The sequence below is a fragment of the Schistocerca nitens genome, chromosome 2 (assembly GCF_023898315.1).
Source record: "Schistocerca nitens isolate TAMUIC-IGC-003100 chromosome 2, iqSchNite1.1, whole genome shotgun sequence".
In the NCBI taxonomy this organism is placed as follows: Eukaryota; Metazoa; Arthropoda; class Insecta; order Orthoptera; family Acrididae; genus Schistocerca; species Schistocerca nitens.
Window position 1 is genome coordinate 894,107,136 of NC_064615.1, and position 20,798 is coordinate 894,127,933.

The 20,798-nt window shown below is 38.5% G+C and overlaps 1 pseudogene; it reads left to right on the forward strand.

Moving 5' to 3' along the window:
- Positions 1 to 2,332: 2,332 nt before the first annotated feature.
- On the forward strand, positions 2,333 to 2,450 carry LOC126238352 (5S ribosomal RNA; annotated as a pseudogene).
- The last annotated feature ends 18,348 nt before the right edge of the window (positions 2,451 to 20,798 follow it).

Sequence of the window (20,798 nt, forward strand, 5' to 3'; positions counted from 1 at the left end):
GTGCCAGTTGCGGGGCAGCCACTTGCGGGGTTTCACACCCCGGCCAGGCTCAGGCCAAGGAGCAGTGGTGAAACACCCCCCCCCCCCCAAAAGTCTCTCATATCCGCTCCCGTAGTTCTGCCCCAGTTCCCCATATACCAAACGTTAGAGTGAGGTAATCCGTGCAGAGGTGGGTGTGACACATGGGAAGATGTGTCGTAGAGGGGGCCTCAAGTATACCTGGCGACATCCCTCAGTAATTTTTTGTGCCCAGCTTTTAAAAATATTGTACTATAGCCATTTACTTCGTATTTTAAAATTTTGAAAAAAATTGTTTTTAGTGAGTTCTTCTGCCACATTCCATTAGCGTTTTAAATTTTTCAGCTTAACAACACATAGGTTTAGATGCCCCTTTCTCCATTGAATGTTATACCCAATATTTTTAGGTTCCAAACGTCACTTATACATAAATATCTCTTTAAAAAGTTTATTGTGGTCAAATATTAACATTAGTTAACAAGTTTTGCCAATTAAACTTCCCTGTCGATGGTACACTTCATAGAAAGTGTGTTGATATTGCTAAATGTGTGTTAAAAGATATCTTCAATCTGGACCTTACTTACCAATGACTACCTATTCAAAAAGCATCTTCTTAATAAGAGTAAACAACCATTAAATAATTTTGCTTTTCCCACTTCTTATATCGTAGGCATAAGTTCCTTCTCCTCCCCCCCCCCCCATTGCTAATGCACACTATGGAAAATACCCTGGTATTGCAAAGGTTGAGTCTGAGTTTGAAATGGATATTAAACAGACCATGGTGTACAGAAGTCATAGGTAAACAGACTGGGACTCATACAGGAAAGACCAAAACACACACTAATCTGAGGTCAGTACCCCGATGAAGAAGCCAGTAGATTTTGAAGTAATGGCTGACACTGTGACATCTGCCATTACAACCTCATATTTAGAAAACTGCCAAAACACCAACAAGTGCACAGGCAGAAATGTAGGAGTACCTGGCTGGGACAACGATCAGGAAGTGCAAAGCAAGCAGGTAAGAAGACACTTCGACCCTGCAAGGAAGAAATGACACTGGGTAAAATATCGCGAGGCACTTGTCACATATAACCTTACGATGAAGCAAGTGAAACTATAATCTTCTACGAGGAAGTGGAGGGTATAGATGTTTGCACTAGATTTCATAAAATCCTCAGTAAAATACCAAATAATCGAGGAGGTACTCTAAGGAAGGAGAATAGGGGATGGGGAGGGTGGGTTTACAAGGACAGCGAGTGAAACGCCGGATGTGCTCCTCAAGACTCGTTTCCTTCAATGCGCTTTTCCTGAGAGGCACCTGTTTACAGCAGGTAATCATAGCAAAAACTGGGAATCCGCAGCACCTGTGTTGATTTAAAAAAGAAAAAAAAAGAAAAGCCTGTAGACGGTGGGAAAATTTTAACCATTCAAGTCACCAGTCCTAGATGTTATCTTTCCAGCTTTACTGCAACAAGCAGGAGAGGATTAAATTGGACTCCTCTATAGATTATTCACGGCCATTACCGTGGAACGTAACAGTGAATGGATTCATTGGAGAGTTAAATACAAGAGGCTACATTTTCCAAGGATACGCAGACGATTTAGTCATAGTAATACTTGATAAATTTTCTGTTATTGTTAGAACAACGGCATAAATTGTACCAGAAATTGTCGAGTACTGATACAGAAAACAAAACCTGAGGATCAATCTCAAGAAAGCTATTGTAATACCATCTTCAACTTTTGCAGTCCTATCGTCCTCAGTTGCTTGTAATATAACGGTGTACTGATAAATTTTACTTTTAGAACGTCTAATTACAATGATATAGCACCGAACCACATGTTCAGTTCCTAGTGCTGTGAAGTAAGGTAAACAAAGCCCAAATGGTAATAACAATAAAAAGAGCAGTCCAAAGAATGGAACAAATGCACAACACGTAGGACATCACCCAAGGAAATATTATACGCAACTGAGGACGACAGGAATACAAAAATTGAAGATGTTAGCCTTTGTCCTTTGGCTTTAGTAATCATGGTTCCAGTTGCCACTTCGCACCAGTTGGAAGACACGACAGTTCGGAGCGATTTGTTGTATGCGTTACCCCAGACTGCAGTCCAGTTGCGGTAATTAAACTTCAGCATCGCTGTGTGTGCTGGATATTCCAATGAATCTTGTATATTGAAGAGCTTCTTTTTGTATATAATTTCTTCCCTTGTAGAAAAACTATATATACTGAGCGTGAGTTTATTAGTTTATCATCAAACAGTGGTCTATTGGAATGGAAGAAGTAGTGGGTCGCATTAGTGCTTTCAGGCCAACGGCCTTGCCGCAGTGGTAACACCGGTTCCCGTCAGATCACCGAAGTTAAGCGTTGTCGGGCTGGGCTAGCACTTGGATGGGTGACCATCCGGTCTGCCGAGCGCTGTTGGCAAGCGGGGTGCACTCAGCCCTTGTGAGGCAAACTGAGGAGCTACTTGATCGAGAAGTAGCGGCTCTGGTCTCGGAAACTGACATATGGCCGGGAGAGCGGTGTGCTGACCACATGCCCCTCCTTATCCGCATCCAGTGACATCTGAGGGCTGAGGATGACACGGCGGCCGGTCGGTCCCACTGGGCCTTCATGGCCAGTTCGGAAGGAGTTTAGTTTTAGTTTAGTGCTTTCTGCTGTCCAAAGTACAATACAGGGCCTTACAATAAGAGTTTGTAATATCCTGATCCCCTCCATTACGTCGAGTCATGGTATTGAGGAAGGATGCTTTAAATATGTTGAGATTATACGTGTAACAGGATGCTCTGAGTATGGTGTTTCGGCTTTTCATACGCTTCCAGTAAATAGTGCCACGTTGGAAAATTGCGAAAATTTTTGCATGGTGAACAGCTTTTGCTTCACGCATCTGATCAACAAACGCTATTCTTTGTACTAACTATTAAGTAACACGGTAACACCCATTTCCTCTACAAGTGTAAACTTCCTGTCTACAATCTAAGGTCCCACGCCCTTCGAAGCCATTGTCGCTCAAAACACAAACAAGACAATAACAATCCATATTACCTACAAGAAAACTTTATCGTAAGTATAAATCACAGAATTCTTACCTGGTTGAGACAAACAAAAGTAAAAGAAAACAGATAATGAAATAGTTGGTCAGCATCGGATTACTTGTGCATCGATTTATCCTTTATTAGTGTTCAATATCTGCAAGTTGTTATTCTAAAACAACTAATGGCGAATGGAGTGGTGATAAGATAGTGTCTCACTTGTAAGGAAGCACAAAACAAGCCGAAAAGACGGGATTTTATTCACAGTATACTTCCATTACTGTAGTGGGACCTGCCTATGATTTGACCAGAGAAGTGCAAGAAAGAGTTTGTCTTGGGAGATTGAAACTGTGTGCTGGATCGAGACTCGAATTCGGGACCTTTGCCTTTTGGGGGCTAGTGCTCTATAAACCTTTGTTTTTCTCGTCGTTGGTCCATTTTGTTTGTTATTGTTTTCCTCATCTGGTCTGTGCGAGAGTCACATGACACCCGTTCCGATTCATTTTTGATTTCTTCACTCACTTTTTCTTATTACAGAGGGCGGCCATCCCTCTGAACGAACACACTGAGCTACCGTGCCGGCAAATCCCAGTAAGCCACCCAAGCACAACTCAAGATCCGTCCTCACAACTCTACTTTCACTACTACCTCGGCTCCCATCTCCCACACTTCCCAGAAGCTCTCCGTAGGAGAAATAGAGCTGCGAGAAGGCGTGAGTGGTGCCTGGGTAGCTCCGTAGGTAGGACACTTGTCCCCGAAACGGAAAAGTTTCAGTCCAGCACACACTTTTCATTGCCAATAAGTTTCATATCAGCGCTCACTCCACTGCAGAGTAAAATTTTCAGTGTGGATTTATGTTCGATTGTTTAAAAGAAAGTTCCGGCGTTTGACGGCATAGGCTGTTTATTGTACTGTAAAATCATGATTTCGGCTTTTCTACATTTTAAGTACCGCTTTCAAATGTCCATTTTTCTGGTCTTGTAGCGGATTTAATCTTCAGCCGAATATAGTTTAGGAAGATTTTATTGGTGCTGCACTGTTCATTAAACTTGATGCATACTATCGTTTTAACTAGCTTAATCTTCGTACGTTGGAAACCTAGAACTTCCCCAAACGCCTGGCTAGGCAAAATCTGATAATGTATCCATAGTATGGGCCCACATTAATATAGTACAGTTTGGATGACGTTGGCACCAAACTGTGGAAAGATTATAAGTTGAGGAATTTCTTCGTTTCTAACGAACGAATGTTAAGCTAATTGAAACGACTGACAGCAGCAAGTTTAATAAAAACTGCAAGACCAATAAAAGACCAATAAAATCTTCGCAAACTATATTCATCTGAAGATTAAATCTGTTACAAGACTAGCAAAACGGGCTTTTGAATGTGGTCTTGAAAATGGCCAAAGATCGAAAATGGACAAAGGTCGAAATAACGACTGTATAATAAAATAAATAGTGTATACAGACGTACTGCGAACTATGAAGGAAGGGCAACAGGTAGATACCGCATTTCTAGATTTTCGAAAAGCATTGGACAGGGTGCGCCTTTGCAGATTGTTAACGAAGAAATGAGTGACGAGGCTCACCTGCCTCTTAAACAAATTTGAGGAAAGTCTAAGTCGAAGGATTAGGCCTCAGGTGAACCTTTATTCGCAACACTTTTCAACATTTTCAATTTCTCAAACCACATATATTTTATTGAAACAATCTGAATATTATACAAAACACAAAAGCCGGCCGCGGTGGTCTAGCGGTTCTAGGCGCTCAGTCCGACTGCTACGGTCGCAGGTTCGAATCCTGCCTCGGGCATGGATGTGTGTGATGTCCTTAGGTTAGTTAGGTTTAATTAGTTCTAAGTTCTAGGGGACTGATGACCACAGATGTTAAGTCCCATAGTGCTCAGAGCCATTTGAACCAAAACACAAAACATACGAAATCAGCTTGGTAAACATAGAACCAAGGAATCTCCGAATCGAGCATTTGGGGTAAACTGTCAGCAACAAGATCAACTTCACTTAATTTAAAACTGGTTGAATTCTATTTTACAAATTTCTAAAGTAATGAATAATCAGTAATAATCAAAGTGTAACAGCCTGTGGAGCGGGCATTCAGGATCGATTTTCAGTAACAGGAAGTTCTTTACACAACTCCAAATTTGTTAAATTCAATCTTACAGAAATTTTAAAATAGTTAATAATCAACTCGAGAAGTAATTGAACTGTAAGGATCTGTGGAGCGGGAATCCAGGTTAGATTTTCAGCAAAAAGTTCTTCAGACAATACAGTATTTGTCAAGTTCAGTTTTACAAGAAATTATAAAATGATGGATAATTATTCCGATTAACATTAAGTAGTACCAATTCACGGAGAGGGCATTTAATTTAAATTTTCAGAAACAAATAGCTCCATAATCGACGTAAAATGTAATGACATCAAAAGTTTACAACATTTTCAACCGTGAATAATCAGCCGCGGTGGCCTTCAACCTTGATCTGTGGAAAGCGTTTGTATAAACTGATGCCCAACAGGAATAATTCTGAACAGTTAGACTTAAATCCAGACCCCTGGAGTGCGACAGTTCTGAAATGCCACTCAAGTGCTTAGTATGATGTGAACAATGAAAAGACTAAGTATGTTCTAAGAGAAAAGGCAATATAATTTACAGTAATAAATATTGATTACTGAAACACATATTAATTCAGCTTAGGTATAAATGCGGCGAGCAGGAAACAGAAGTATCGCAGGCGTAAAGCGTAGCAGCCCTCATCGCGCCCACACTGCTGGACTGCCAAGAGGAAAACGCACAGCCGAAATGCAGGCCAAGGGGCTTTCGTGGTGTTCCATCGACTCCGAACGTGCTTGCCGAAGCGCAAACACAGTTAAGCCGGGATGGCGTGCCCATCGAGCTGACTGCTGCAGCAATCCTGAAATACAGTTCAGCAGTGAAAAAATGGTTCAAATGGCTCTGAGCACTATGGGACTTAACATCTGAGGTCATCAGTCCCCCAGAACTTAGAACTACGTAAACGTAACTAACCTAAGGACATCATATACATACATGCCCGAGGCAGAATACGAACCTGCAAACGTAGCAGTCGCTCAGTTCCGGACTGAAGCGCCTAGAATCGCTCGGCCACCGCGTCCGGCGATGAAAGAAATTGTTCAGGTAGTTAAGTGATACGGAAACTTAATAGTCATAGTGGAATGGAATACTACAGTAGAAAAAGGAAGAGAAGGAAATATAGAAGGTGAATATGGACTAGGGGTAAGGAATGAAAGAGGAAGCCACTTGTTAGAATTTTGCACAGAGCACAATTTAATCGTAGCTAACACTCGGTTTAACATTCATGAAGGAAGGCTGTACACATGGAAGAGACTTAGAAACACGGGAAGGATTCAGACTGATAATATAATGGTAAGACAGAGATTTCGGGAGCAGATTTTAAACTGTTAGACATTTCCAGGGACAGATGTAGACACTCATCACAATTTGTTGGTTGTTGACTGCAGATTAAAACTGAAGAAACTGTAAAGAGCTAAGAACGTGAGGATTTGGGACCTGGATAAAATAAACTGAAAGAACCAGAAGTTGTAGAGAGTTTCAGAGGGACAGTTATAGAACGATTGATGAGCACAAGGGAAATGAATTAGTGAAATGAATACATTAGAGGAATAATTTGTAGTTTTGAGAGATGTAGTAGTAAAGGCAGCAGAGGATCAAGTAGGTAAAAAGACGAGGGCTAGTAGAAATCTTTGGGTAGCAAAAGATATGGAATTTAGTTGATGAAAGGAGAAAATATAAAAATGCTGTAAATGAAGCAGGCGAAATGGAATACAAACGTCTAAAAAATTAGAGTGACAGGAAGTGCAAAATAAGGTGGAAGGAGTATCCAGAGGCTCTATACAAAGGAGATGTACTTGAGAGCAATATTACGCAAATGCAAGAGGACGTAGATGAATATGTGATAGGAAATATGATACTGCATGAAGACATAAGTCGAAACAAGGATCGGGGAGTAGTGAACATTGCGTTATAGCCACCAACAGCGTTGGGAGAACCAGCCACGACAAAACTCTTCCATCTGATGAGCAAGATGTATGAGACAGGTTAAATACCCTCAGACTTCAAGAAGAGTACAATAATTCCAATTCCAAGGAAAACACATGCTGACAGGTGTGAAAATTACCGAACTGTCTCTTTAATAAGTCACAGCAGCAAAATACTAATACCAATTCTTTAGAGAAGTATGGAAAAACTGATAGAAGCCGACCTTCAGCAAGATCAGTTTGCTGAACACGTGAGGCAATACAGACCTCCTCGACTTCTCATAGCTGATTGGTTAAGGAAAGACAAACCTATGTTTATATCATTTGTAGACTTACAGAAAGCGTTGACAATTTGACTGAAATACTCTCTTTCAAATTCTAAAGCAAAAAATACAAGAAGCAAAAGGCTATGTATAATTTGTTCAGAAACCTAATGGCAGTTATGAGAGTCGAGGAGCATGAAAGGGAAGCAGTGGTTCATAAGGGAGTGAGGCAGGGTTGTAGCCTATCCCCTATGTTATTTAGTCTGTATATTGAGCAAGTAGTAAAGGAAACAAAAGAAAAATTTGGAGTAGCAATTAAAATCCAGGGACATTAAATAAAAACTTGAGGTTGGCCAATGACATTGTAATTCTGTCAGAGACATCAAAGAACTTCGAACAGCAGCTGAACGGAATGAATATTGTCTTGAAAGGAGGATATAAGACGAACACCCACAAAAGCAAAACGAGAGTAATGGAATACAGTCGAATTAAATCACGTGATGCTGAGGAAATTTGATTAGAAAATGAGGCGTTTAAAGTAGTAGATGAGTTTCGCCATATGGGAAGTAACGTAATTGTGATGGTAGAAGTAGAGATGATATAAAATGTAGACTGGTAATTTCAAGAAATTCATTTCTGATGAGTGGAAATTGGTTTACATCGAGTATATATTTAACTGTCAGTAAGTCTTTTATGATGCAGTGTAGCCATATACGGAAGTGAAGCATGGACGATAAACAGTTTAGACAGGAAGAGAATATAAGCTTCTGAAATGCCGTGCTACAGAAGAATGCTGAAAGTTAGGAGTTTAGATCATGTAACTAATGAGAAGATTATGAAAAGAGTCGGGGAGAAAGGAACTTCGTGGCACAACCTGATTAGAAGAAGGAATCGGTTGACGGGGCACATTATCAGGCATCAGGGCATCAGCAATTTAGTGTTTGGGGAAGCCTGCGTGTTAAAAATGGTAGAGGAAGCCCAAGAGATGAATACACTCAGCAGACTGAGAAGGATGTAGGTTGCAGTATCTACTCGGAGATAAAGGCACTTTCACGGGATAGAGTAGCATGCAGAGCTGCATCTAACCAGTCCTTGGACTGAAAACTACAGTATCAACTAGTAGCCCAGCCAGGTTCTTGGGGAAGTTCTTCGTTTCCAACATATGAAAATTAAGCTAATTAAAACCACTGGATACATCAGGTTCATTAAAAAGTGCAGGGCCAGCAAAAATAGCCCTAACTTGATTCAAGAACAGTAAAACTGGCATTTGAGTGTGGTACTTGAAAGTGGCCAAAGAAGGAAGATCTGACTGTACAGCTGAATAAGCAGTGTATACAGCCAAATGGCGGAACTTCCGTTTAAACTGTATCATGTAATTGAGGCCTCAAACTTTGGAAAGATTACCAATTATATTTTAGCGCTTAGAAATTTTAACTTCTATCTTAGTGGTTTAATTGCTTAATATTTCTTGGTTAGGTACAACTGAGCCATCTTCACTTTATTTTGTTTTTATGAAACTAAGAACAAAAAATGAAGGAAGATGTAAAGTGTTCTGCACTACCGTTTGTGGAAACTGCGACACCAAGAATGAAACGCATGCACTCAGTTTATTTAATACCACAGGTTAGGTACATGACAAGTAACAAATCACTACTTTTCCGAATCTGTACTTGTCCTTTAAGCCCTAATATTCTGTATGTCGTGTGGTCACCATGCGCTGCAATTGGAACTGCTGTACGCCGTGGTATTGAATCAATGAGGTTCTGAATACGTTTCTGAGGGATTTCTTTCCACGCAGTTTATATGCGAGCCCACAAATCCTTGACACCAGTTACTGGAGGACCGTGACGCATCAGCTGCCGACCAACCATATCACAGACATCTTCGATGGGCGACATGTCTGGCGAACCTGCAGGCCAGGGAAGCAATGGTACCCATCGCTCTTCGAAGAAGGCCTGTAGATTCCTCGCAATGTGTGGCCGGGCATTGTCCTGTTGACATTTGGCCTGTGGAGATGACTGAAGCAGGGGGAGTACCTCAGGCTTTTCTTTCTTGCTGTATCTGTAGCCTTAGAGAACTTCAAGCGTATCTCATGATTCCTTAGTACTTCCATATCCCTCTTCTTTGCATATTGATTCTTCCTGACTAATCTCCTAAACTTCGGCCTACTCTACATCTCTGCCACATTGTCATCTGAAGCTATATCTGCTCCTGGGGACGCCTTACAATCCAATATCTGAGTCCTGAATCTGTGTCTGACCATGATGTAATCTAACTAAAATCTTCCCGTATTACCCGGGCTTCCCCAAGTGTACCACCTTCTCTTGTCTTTCTTGCACTGATTATTCGCTATTAATAGCTGTAATTTATTATAGAACTCATTTAGTCTTCCTCCATTCTCATCCCTTGCCCCAATCCCACATTTTCTTGTAACCTCATCTTCTACTCCTTCCCCCACAACTGCATTTCAGTCCCCCTATGACTATTGGATTTTCATCTCCCTTTAGGTGCTGTATTAGCCTTTCAATAACCTCATATACTTCCCCTATCTCTCCTTTTCAGCTTGCGACGTCGGCATGTATAAGTGAACTATCGTTTTCGATGTTGGTTTGCTGTCGATTCTGATTAGTACAACCCTATCACTGAACTGTTCACAATGACACACACTCTGCCCTGTCTTCCTATTCATAACGAAATGTACTTCCATGACACCATTTTCTGCTGCTGTTGATATTACCCTATACTGATTTGGCCAGAAAACCTTGTTTTATTTCTATTTAACTTCACTGACCCTACTATATGTAGATTGAGCCTTTCCTTTTCCCTTTTGAGATTTTCTAGGTTCCATTCCATGTTCAAGCTTCTCAGATTCCACGCCCCCCATCGTAGAACGTTATCCTAACGTTAGTTATTCAATCTTTTTCTGATGGTAACCTCCCCGTTGGCAGTACCCTCCCGGAGATCTGAATAGCGGACTGTTCTGGAATCTTTTGCCAGAGGAGAGATCGTCACGACACTTTTTCAATTATAGGGCACATGTCCTGTAGGTACATGTTATGTATCTTAAATGCAGTGGTTCCCATTTCCTTCTGCATCGTCATGCCGTTGATCATTTCTGATTCTTCCGCCTTTAGGGGCAGTTTTCCACCCGAGAGACAAGAGAGTGCCTGAACGTCTGTCCGGTCCTCCACCCTTTGACAAAGCAGTTGGCAGAATGAGGGCAACTCTTATGCTGGAAGTCTTCGGCCGCCAATACTCATTATTAATCAAAATTTAAGCGGTGGCGGATTTCGAACCAGGGACATAGGACGTTTTGATTAGTAATCAAAGACGTTACCCCTTTTTTAATGTGATTCTGTTCGTTATTGTTCGTTGCATTTGCTCGGGGCGGACGTGCCATGACACCCGCTCAAGTTTGTCCTTGATCCATTCACGTAGTTTTTTATTACAGAGGGCAGCTAACCCTCTGACCGAACGCGCTGAGCTGTCGCGCCAGCATCCCCTAGACGATTGGTTCATATGTCAAAAATAATCATTACAGTAACCTTTTGTGATAATCCAAAGCGACCTGCGCGTCAGCCCTTGTTGGGGTTCAACATGCGGTCAGTCCGTGGCACTGGTTCCAGGGTTGGCCCGGTAGTCATTTCAGACTAAGTCGATATCGGAAATGTATGGCTTGTGGTTCCATCCTAGTAGGTTTAGATCCAGGTTGGAATCAGTTTATCCTGCGATTAAGTGAGCCATATTACTAATTGAGCTAGGACAGCCGCAACATATGCTTACAGTACCAGTATAATTTACTTTATATAACAGCACAGCCCTTTTTTGATAAAGATCATGAAGAAAGGTAACCGTTTTAAAAATAATCGAGACTTCCCTGAAACCTTATATGATACACGGCCATTGATAGGTTCCTACAGAAGTTTGGGAAATTTGGCGCTTGCCCTTACTTGCGCCATTTGGTCATTTGTTTATGTTACTTTCTACTGTGTCCACTTGACTACCATATCTCAAGCTCATGAAATTTAAGGCTTGTTGGTTTGCAGACAGATTCAGTCATAGTATTCTTTTTATTAAATGGAAAACTTCCTTTCTTTTTACAATCATTCTAATATTTTCTGTGTGTTCTTTATCCCTCCCTTTGTTCCTTTTGATGCACACCAATTATATGGTATTTTGATGCTCCAGTCTTACTATTACAAAGTGTCCTCCATTTTGTACACATTCTCGCACTTCTACTAGGACATCCTGCAACGTGTTGGTCTGTGTATTTTCCGGTGAACTTAGGCTCTTACTTAACCCTCTTTCTACTGTGTCTCAGTGTCTTTTCCTGGACGTGTCTCCTTTTTATGTCTCTGTTTGCTCTTTCTTCCTATTAATTCTTTGAAGATGCAACAGTTATTTTTTGCTCTTCGCTCATGTTTCGCTAACGATCCTAAAAAGATATTGGTGATTTGGGACACACGCTCAGGGATAATTCGGCTTAATAAAGACAAGGCAATAAATACCAATCAAACACAAATTGTGGCTTGTAATTTCCAATAGATTTTATTTAACAGTACCCCTGAATAATATACATGATTGCCCTAGAATCTGAAACTTTACTAAACAGACAAAACTTTTAGGGTGTCAAAGCCCATCCCGAACAATAAATAATTTTAAAACCTTTACATAACTCTTAAGAACCTCACATACAATAAATGGTTTACCGAGAAAACTCAAAAGAAGCAGGACACCTTTTAAGACATAAGAGCAGAAGTAACTTACAATTTCTGTCTCTGAGAAAGATATTAAAAGCCCAATACAATGAAAGGCATCTTTCAGGTATTACTAAATTTCAGTAATATGTAATGGCACATCAGATGTGCACGGAAACTACAACTCAGATCGAGTCTGAATGAAAGCTGAAAGGAACGGTGAAGAATGAAAAACGGAGACCTGGAACGAATTATAAAATCCTAAACTTGAATTCGTTGGAGAACTGGAGTCTACTGATAAACACAGTGGCCGCGCTATCGCTCACAGTTCATACTGGCCGCCGCCAAGGCGTCGTTTCCGAGTTACACGACCAGCTACAACGGACGACGCGTACCGCTGATTATACCACTGAACCAACAACAAAAAACCATACAGCAACTGGGCGGTATCCAGAGTAGTAATCCTTAAAACATTCGAAAAATTTCAGAACAGGATAAGGCCGCAAAAGACCTAAAAGCCATTCACATTCAGCACTTCCTACAAACACGAAATAGTGATGTACACAAATTACTTCCACAAAATTTTTTGATCGCGCTCACACATGGAACAGAACTACGTTACGTGGGGGGACCCAAAAGTAACCGGAATCGTAATGCTGCACATAGTGTACTTGTAGTAGCAGGTTGCACCGCCAGAGGGTTGTAGTAGGAGCTCTGCTGAGTCATTCTGCCACGCGGCGTCACCCAACAGTGAGAAGTGTGGTTTCTTTGGCAGTTCTTTGAGTGTGCGTACAGTGCAGACGTGACACGAGGAAATGGCTAGTTCTTACTAACAACGTGTGGCAGTGAAGTTTTGTTTCTTGCTCGGCAAGAACGCAGCAGAAACTGTTGCGATGATTCAGACAGCCTACAAAGACCATGCTCTTAGTAAAACGCAAGTGTACGAATGATTTCCTCGGTTTAAAAATGGAGAAATGGTGGTTGAAGATCAGCCCCATTCCTGTTGACCTTCAACTGCTCGAAGCGAATACAACATCGACAAAATCCGTGATCTCATCAGTGAAGATCGATGCAGGACAATCGACCAACTCTAGAACTTGTCTGGGTTGTCCTGGAGCTCAATCCAGCGCATGCTGACCATCGATTTGGGGCTGTGAAGAGTGGCAGCAAAATTCGTGCCGAAGCTTCTTACCGGAGATCAAAGGGATCGTCGCGTTCAAGCCTGTCTCTAAATGAAGGATGCGTTCAAAGATAATCAACAGTTTTTCAACAAAATCATTACAGGTGATGAGTCGTGGTGCCATGGGTACGATCCAGAAAGTAAACAACAGTCATGACAATGGAAGTCACCTGGCTCACCTCGACCAAAAAAAGCTCGACAAGTGAAATCAAATGTGAAAACGATGTTGATCTGTTTTTTACATCAAATGGATCGTACACTCCGAATTTGTCCCTGAAAACCAGACAGTGAACCAACAATTCTATTTGGAGGTTATGAAACGGCTTCGCAGAGGTTTATCGCGAAAACGTCCGGCTTTGTGGGATTCTGGCAAGTGGTTCCTGCATCACGACAACGCTCCCGCGCACACGGCTCTCAGCGTTCACCAGTTTTTGGCCTCAACGAAGACGACTACCTTAACCCAGGCGCCCTATTCGCCGGATTTAGTACCCTCGGACTTCTTCCAATTCCCGAGGATGAAAAGAGACTTGCGGATGTGGAAGAGGTAAAACGCAATGTCATGAAAGTGCTAGCAGATATCAAAGAGGAGGAATTTAAAAGGTGCTTCGTACACTGGAATGAACGTTTGGACAAGTGTATTGATGCTAATGGAGAGTACTTAGAAGGAGATTAAGGTTGTATTTGAAAACAATAAAGTATATGCTTTCTAGAAAGAAATTCCAGTTATTTTTGGGTCCCCCCTCGTATGTGCACTTCTACTCGACGCCTCGGTTCTGCAGCATACTATACATAACAGCATTTCAGCCAACATTGGCTTCATTGCGACAAGGCTGTCACTATTCGCTTTGTAAATTAATATTTAAAATGTTCACAATATAATCATGCTGCAAATAGTGTAATTTGTAATTACGTCACTGGTCCTGTCCTTTCTTTATTTACAACTTCATTACTGACGGTCGAGAACTTAATCAGGAAAAAGAGTTGATAATTGGAACAATGTAAATCCACGATTATCTTCTTCTGGTGACAGTAGTACATTAAGAATAAACTTCTCACATTCTCTTAGGTCGTTTAGAAGCACAGGTGAGACCACTAGTCGCTGTACACACTCGCCGACCGCACGCACGTCTCCGTCCGGAGTCCAGTTCGCATGTGACAGAAAGAAGCAGAGCACGCTCAAAAAGCGACCGCCGACAACCTGACTGCACACCAGAGCACCAACCAACCGACCAAAACCAGCTCTCTCCCCACAGCGTCGTCCGCTTAAATAGCCGAAAAGCGACCAAGAGGAAAACCGCGGCCACACGATACAGAGTCGATTCCAGAGATCTTAAATGAATACTTTTGAATACATTAAGGGCACAACAGTGATCAATGTCATAAATAATTACTATTAAAAACAGTCTTGATCACAATTTATTTAACAAGGTGACCGGTTTCAACCACTACTGTGGTCATCTTCAGACCTATAAGTTGTATACAAAGCTTTAATTAGAGGGCTACATACATTAAACAAAATACATAAAGTTATAAAACTATAAAACGTTGAATTACCATTGAGTAGGAACCTCTTTCCTTGAAGAATCACTACTGGAGAAACCAGTGCACGTCTTACTATATATAATGGAGGCTCCACCCACTTCTGACTGCATGATGTCATTATTAACCAATGAGTTATAAGTCGAATTACAATTAAAACTTTCTTAGTTAAAAGAACAATTGTCAAGAAATTAGAAATAAATACACACTAAACTTAGCTTATTAAACAGCTATTGTCAATTAGGAAGCCTTAAACATATTTAAATACGTAGGAAAATAAACTTCAGTTTGGCAGTACATGGGTTGCCCTCTCAAGGCCAGTCAGCGAACCATTTGGAACCACTGGTTGCTATGGTGAAGTTAGACGCCGTTGCAAAGATGAAGCAGCAGGCTTTTTTCACAGAAGTTATTGTAAAGTCGATAATCGATCTAGTGGTTGCCATGGTGAGGACAAACGCCAGTGCAAAGATGTGGCAGCAGGCTTCTTTCCAACGAAGTTGTTGCGAAGTAGAATGGCAAAAGACTGGCGTCAGACGATGTATTATTGAGCAGCATGTCTTTATTGAAACGAAAAGAGTAAGCTACAATAATCTGTAGCTGACATGTATACTACATGCTGTCCAAATATGATACGAAGTAGTTGTCCGTATATATGAAATGTTATCTATGAAGTTGATATGTAGATTACATGTGCTTGTTTAAGGCATTGCTAATCCTCAAGTTATATGCCAGTCATATAAGCAAATAAAAATGAGAGAATTTAAAATTATAAAATTATGAGCCAGTGTCAAAAAATAAAACGATGTGAATTAGCAATATGCAGTCTAAAAGCATAAAAGCAAAATTCTAAAACAGATAGTCAAACATAAAATAATGTTTGGTAAAAGACAATTACAATGAAAAGATAAAATATTTGCTAAAAAACTTTTTATAATTTAAAAAACAAAGGACAGAAGAGTAAACATTCTAAATCAGATCATCGAAAAGCTCAAAGAAATGTTTGTCTTTGAACTGAAGTTGTTCGTTTAAAACAGATAATGGATTACTTTTGTGAAGTGAAAAAATTTCAATTTCTTCTAAGGTATTTAGCAGTGGTCCTTTTGGCACAGTATGTAGTATTTTCAAATTGCTAGAAACGCAACCCTCAGAATGATTGCATCCATCAAGATGTTGACCAAATATTGATTTGATACGTGCAGTACCAGTAGTATGTTCTTTGAAACGTGTTAAAAAGTTACGGCCAGTTTGGCCAATATACTGTTTTTCACAGTCATTACATATTATTTTATAAACGCCTGACTTTAGGTATCTATTTGAGTCTCCAATTGTGTGTTTCAGTTTCATCTGTAGGGGGTTAGTAGTTTTAAACGCTATTGTCACGCTTGTGTTCTTAAATAATTTATTTATTTTATCTGAGATAGGTCCCATGTATGTCATTTGTGTAAATCTCTTCTTGGAATTTATAACACCATCATTTTTTTCTTTTAATTTTTGATATAACAGATCAACCTGAAGGGAATTATAATTGTTAGCAACTGCTATCTGTTTTAACGTATCAATTTCCTTTTGGATTGCATCATGTTGGAGAGGTAATTTCAGTATCCTATGTATCATAGTTTTAAAAAATGCCATTTTGTATCTTAATGGATGGCATGATGTAGCATTTATTATTACGTCGGTTGATGTGGGTTTTCTATAAATAGAAATATTATGTTTTCCATTCTGATTTGTAATTGTGAGGTCAAGGAAATTAATACTATTGTTACTTTCGTGTTCTACTGTAAATACAAGTTTTGGATGTAAATTATTTAAGTTGTTAGCGAAAACGTCAATTTCTTCCTTAGAGCCGTTATATAATAGCAGTGTGTCGTCAACATATCTTTTGTAGTATATAATTTTATTTGTTATTTCTGGATTATTTTTGAAAAATTGGATTTCAATGTAGTTGACGAAGATATCTGCTATAGTGCTAGCCAGGGAATTCCCCATTGCAAGTCCATCTTCCTGTATGTATATTTTATTATTAAATGAAAAATAATTAAAATCTAGAGTAATTCTTAACAGTTCGATAAATTCTACTATTTCTTTGGGGCTCATGATTTTGTGATGTGTTAAGTTATCATTAATGATAGTGATAGTCTCTTGAATAGGTATATTCGTGTAAAGATTTGTGATGTCCAATGATGCGAACCTTGCGTTTTTTGGAATATCCACATCATAAATTAACTTAGTTAATTCGAAACTGTTTTTAATACTATAATTTTCTTCATAAACGTAGAAGGATTTTAAGATTTGATTGAGCTTTTTGTTCAGGTTATAAGAGGGACTGTTGGTATTGTTAACAATTGGACGAATTGGTAAATTTGGTTTGTGTAATTTGATTTGCGATCTCAACTTAGGTAAAGTGGGGTTCATAACTCTAAGTGTTATTTTATCTTTAGGTGAAAGTAAAGAGTCACTATCATCAATCAGCTTTTTAATTTTTGTTTGAAATCTTGAAGTCGGGTCTTTATTAACCTCAGTTATTCCATTAGCATTAAAAAATTGCAAAGTTTTAGAAACATAATCATCTTCGCTAACAATGACTAGAGTATTTCCTTTATCTGCCTTGATTGCAATAGCTTTATTTGTTATTAACTTCTGGTTGATTTGCTTTACAAGTTTTAATTCATTATTACGTTTATTTTTATCTTTTTCATTAGTAATGACATTCTTAGTTTTACGTGCAATGTCACATATTTCAGACCTACTAAATTGTGCATGTTTTGCAGCAATCTTTACATCAGCAATCACACGTTTAATATTTGCATTGCTCAATTGTGGAGTTAAGTTATATTTTAGACCTTTGTTTAAAAGTGTTCTCTCAGCAGAAGTAAAAGAAATTTTGGTTAGATTGGTTACTCTTGGATAAAAGTTATGTAAATTTGGTGAAACATCTTGTGAACACACATTTTGGTGACTAACAAGGGCTGCAATTTTCTTATTATGCTTATTAAGAATAGTTTCTCGCACTGCATTAATTTTGTCATCTGTAAAGTAAAGTAGCTGTGAAAATATTAATGGTGACAACTGACTGCTAATTTTTAAATGTAAATTGTACATTTCAAGATTTAATGCATCTTTTTCTTTATATGCATCTTTAATTTCAGATCTAATCCACAGAATGCTACTCTTCTGTCGTAAAAACTTTTCTATATTTGATCTGGTATTAAAACCAATTTTTACATAATTAGGAATCACATTATTCATTAGGCATTGTTTGTTAAAAGATATTTTGGAATTAAGTTTCATAATTTTAGTGCGTAACCCTCTGAACTTCTTGTAATCTCCCAATACCTGACTTGGCAATAAATGAATTACTTTTGAATACATTATGGGCACAACAGTGATCAATGTCATAAATAATTACTATTAAAAACAGTCTTGATCACAATTTATTTAACAAGGTGACCGGTTTCAACCACTACTGTGGTCATCTTCAGACCTATAAGTTGTATACAAAGCTTTAATTAGAGGGCTACATACATTAAACAAAATACATAAAGTTATAAAACTATAAAACGTTGAATTACCATTGAGTAGGAACCTCTTTCCTTGAAGAATCACTACTGGAGAAACCAGTGCACGTCTTACTATATATAATGGAGGCTCCACCCACTTCTGACTGCATGATGTCATTATTAACCAATGAGTTATAAGTCGAATTACAATTAAAACTTTCTTAGTTAAAAGAACAATTGTCAAGAAATTAGAAATAAATACACACTAAACTTAGCTTATTAAACAGCTATTGTCAATTAGGAAGCCTTAAACATATTTAAATACGTAGGAAAATAAACTTCAGTTTGGCAGTACATGGGTTGCCCTCTCAAGGCCAGTCAGCGAACCATTTGGAACCACTGGTTGCTATGGTGAAGTTAGACGCCGTTGCAAAGATGAAGCAGCAGGCTTTTTTCACAGAAGTTATTGTAAAGTCGATAATCGATCTAGTGGTTGCCATGGTGAGGACAAACGCCAGTGCAAAGATGTGGCAGCAGGCTTCTTTCCAACGAAGTTGTTGCGAAGTAGAATGGCAAAAGACTGGCGTCAGACGATGTATTATTGAGCAGCATGTCTTTATTGAAACGAAAAGAGTAAGCTACAATAATCTGTAGCTGACATGTATACTACATGCTGTCCAAATATGATACGAAGTAGTTGTCCGTATATATGAAATGTTATCTATGAAGTTGATATGTAGATTACATGTGCTTGTTTAAGGCATTGCTAATCCTCAAGTTATATGCCAGTCATATAAGCAAATAAAAATGAGAGAATTTAAAATTATAAAATTATGAGCCAGTGTCAAAAAATAAAACGATGTGAATTAGCAATATGCAGTCTAAAAGCATAAAAGCAAAATTCTAAAACAGATAGTCAAACATAAAATAATGTTTGGTAAAAGACAATTACAATGAAAAGATAAAATATTTGCTAAAAAACTTTTTATAATTTAAAAAACAAAGGACAGAAGAGTAAACATTCTAAATCAGATCATCGAAAAGCTCAAAGAAATGTTTGTCTTTGAACTGAAGTTGTTCGTTTAAAACAGATAATGGATTACTTTTGTGAAGTGAAAAAATTTCAATTTCTTCTAAGGTATTTAGCAGTGGTCCTTTTGGCACAGTATGTAGTATTTTCAAATTGCTAGAAACGCAACCCTCAGAATGATTGCATCCATCAAGATGTTGACCAAATATTGATTTGATACGTGCAGTACCAGTAGTATGTTCTTTGAAACGTGTTAAAAAGTTACGGCCAGTTTGGCCAATATACTGTTTTTCACAGTCATTACATATTATTTTATAAACGCCTGACTTTAGGTATCTATTTGAGTCTCCAATTGTGTGTTTCAGTTTCATCTGTAGGGGGTTAGTAGTTTTAAACGCTATTGTCACGCTTGTGTTCTTAAATAATTTATTTATTTTATCTGAGATAGGTCCCATGTATGTCATTTGTGTAAATCTCTTCTTGGAATTTATAACACCATCATTTTTTTCTTTTAATTTTTGATATAACAGATCAACCTGAAGGGAATTATAATTGTTAGCAACTGCTATCTGTTTTAACGTATCAATTTCCTTTTGGATTGCATCATGTTGGAGAGGTAATTTCAGTATCCTATGTATCATAGTTTTAAAAAATGCCATTTTGTATCTTAATGGATGGCATGATGTAGCATTTATTATTACGTCGGTTGATGTGGGTTTTCTATAAATAGAAATATTATGTTTTCCATTCTGATTTGTAATTGTGAGGTCAAGGAAATTAATACTATTGTTACTTTCGTGTTCTACTGTAAATACAAGTTTTGGATGTAAATTATTTAAGTTGTTAGCGAAAACGTCAATTTCTTCCTTAGAGCCGTTATATAATAGCAGTGTGTCGTCAACATATCTTTTGTAGTATATAATTTTATTTGTTATTTCTGGATTATTTTTGAAAAATTGGATTTCAATGTAGTTGACGAAGATATCTGCTATAGTGCTAGCCAGGGAATTCCCCATTGCAAGTCCATCTTCCTGTATGTATATTTTATTATTAAATGAAAAATAATTAAAATCTAGAGTAATTCTTAACAGTTCGATAAATTCTACTATTTCTTTGGGGCTCATGATTTTGTGATGTGTTAAGTTATCATTAATGATAGTGATAGTCTCTTGAATAGGTATATTCGTGTAAAGATTTGTGATGTCCAATGATGCGAACCTTGCGTTTTTTGGAATATCCACATCATAAATTAACTTAGTTAATTCGAAACTGTTTTTAATACTATAATTTTCTTCATAAACGTAGAAGGATTTTAAGATTTGATTGAGCTTTTTGTTCAGGTTATAAGAGGGACTGTTGGTATTGTTAACAATTGGACGAATTGGTAAATTTGGTTTGTGTAATTTGATTTGCGATCTCAACTTAGGTAAAGTGGGGTTCATAACTCTAAGTGTTATTTTATCTTTAGGTGAAAGTAAAGAGT